We start from the raw sequence: 2,159 nt of genomic DNA, 5'->3' as shown, positions 1-2,159 counted from the left end.
ACAATCACTCTAACAAGAATAATCTCTTCATTGTATTTCTTGCTGTGTGCTCTGTTGGTGCTGAGGAAGAGGAGGAATACTTTGAAACAAACATGGAGGAGAATTTAGAAAACAACCATAAAGGAGAAGCTCACAACCATGCCAGCGAAGGCCCTGTAAATCATGCTGGGCAAGAGAGGAGAGTTCTAGGCTCTTACATCAATCCAAACACAGGAAATTGTGGAAGTAGCATCCAAAAGCCTACCATACATGCCAACAACTTTGAATTAAAACCCCAGCTCATCACCCTTGTTTAGAACAACTGCTCATTTGGAGGAAGTGCCCAAGAAGACCCCAATCAACATCCAACCACATCCCTTTTTCACTCAGGGAAAAAGCATCTAAGTGGCTAGAGTCCTTCCCGAAGGAGAGCTTAACAAATTGGGAAGATGTGGTGAACAAATTTTTGGCAAGATTCTACCCTCCTCAAAGAATTAACAGGCTGAGAGCTGAGGTGCAAACGTTCAAGCAACAAGATGGTGAAACTCTCTATGAGGCATGGGAGAGGTTTAAGGACTTAACAAGAAGATGCCCACCGGACATATTCAATGAATGGGTTCAACTTCACATTTTCTATGAAGGTCTTTCTTATGAGTCAAAAAAGGTTGTAGACCATTCATCAGTGGGCTCTCTAAACAAGAAGAAAACCATTGAAGAAGACATAGATGTCATCGAAATGGTAGCTGGTGCACGAAATTGTGATCATTAATGGCGCCATCAACATGGTATGCTCAATTGCAATCTCAACTCTTTATCACAACTTCGCACAACTAACCAGCAAGTGCACTGGGTCGTCCAAGTAATAAACCTTACGCGAGTAAGGGTCGATCCCACGGAGATTGTTGGTATGAAGCAAGCTATGGTCATCTTGTAAATCTCAGTCAGGTAGATTTAAATGGTTATGAATGATTTATGAATAAAGCATAAAATAAAGATAGAGATACTTATGTAATTCATTGGTGAGAATTTCAGATAAGCGTATGAAGATGCTTTGTCCTTTCCGTCTCTCTGCTTTCCTACTGTCTTCATCCAATCCTTCTTATTCCTTTCCATGGCAAGATGTATGTTTGGCATCACCGTTGTCAGTGGCTACAGTCCCGTCCTCTCAGTGAAAATGTTCAACGCACTCTGTCACAGCACGGCTATTCAGCTGTCGGTTCTCGATCATGTCGGAATAGAATCCAGTGATTGTTTTGCGTCTGTCACTAACGCCCCACAATCACGAGTTTGAAGCTCGTCACAGTCATTCAATCCTTGAATCCTACTCAGAATACCACAGACAAGGTTTAGACCTTCCGTATTCTCTTGAATGCCGCCATCAATTCTAGCTTATACCACGAAGATTCCGATTAAGGGATCCAAGAGATATCCACTCAATCTAAGGTTGAACGGAGGTGGTTGTCAAGCACACGTTCATATGTGAGAATGATGATAAGTGTCACGGATCATCACATTCATCAAGTTGAGGAACAAGTGATATCTTAGAACAAGAATAAGCTGAATTGAATAGAAGAACAATAGAAATTGCATTAATACTCGAGGTACAGCAGAGCTCCACACCTTAATCTACGGTGTGTAGAAACTCCACCGTTGAAAATACATAAGAACAAGGTCTAGGAATGGCCATGAGGCCAGCCCCCATGATCTAAGATAGCATAAGACTACTCGAATATAGCGACCAAGATGAAAATACAATAGTAAAAGGTCCTATTTGTAGAGAACTAGTAGCCTAGGGTTTACAGAAATGAGTAAATGACATAAAAATCCACTTCCGGGCCCACTTGGTGTGTGCTTGGGCTGAGCATTGAAACATTTTCGTGTAGAGACTCTTCTTGGAGTTAAACGCCAGCTTTTGTGCCAGTTTGGGCGTTTAACTCCCATTCTTGTGCCAGTTCCGGCGTTTTACGCCAGAATTCTTAAGCTGACTTGGAACGCCTGTTTGGGCCATCAAATCTCGAGTAAAGTATGGACTATTATACATTGCTGGAAAGCCCAGGATGTCTAATTTCCAACGCAATTAAGAGCGCGCCAATTGGGCTTCTGTAGCTCTAGAGAATCCACTTCGAGTGCAGGGAGGTCAGAATCCAACAGCATCTGCAGTCCTTTTCAGCCTCTGAATC

General features: G+C 42.4%; 1 pseudogene; it reads right to left on the bottom strand.

The window, feature by feature from the left end:
- Positions 1–478: 478 nt before the first annotated feature.
- On the bottom strand, positions 479–580 carry LOC112793003 (small nucleolar RNA R71; annotated as a pseudogene).
- Between the last annotated feature and the right edge of the window lie 1,579 nt (positions 581–2,159).

The sequence above is a fragment of the Arachis hypogaea genome, chromosome 3 (genome assembly GCF_003086295.3).
Source record: "Arachis hypogaea cultivar Tifrunner chromosome 3, arahy.Tifrunner.gnm2.J5K5, whole genome shotgun sequence".
In the NCBI taxonomy this organism is placed as follows: Eukaryota; Viridiplantae; Streptophyta; class Magnoliopsida; order Fabales; family Fabaceae; genus Arachis; species Arachis hypogaea.
This window is presented reverse-complemented; position numbering and strand designations above follow the sequence as displayed.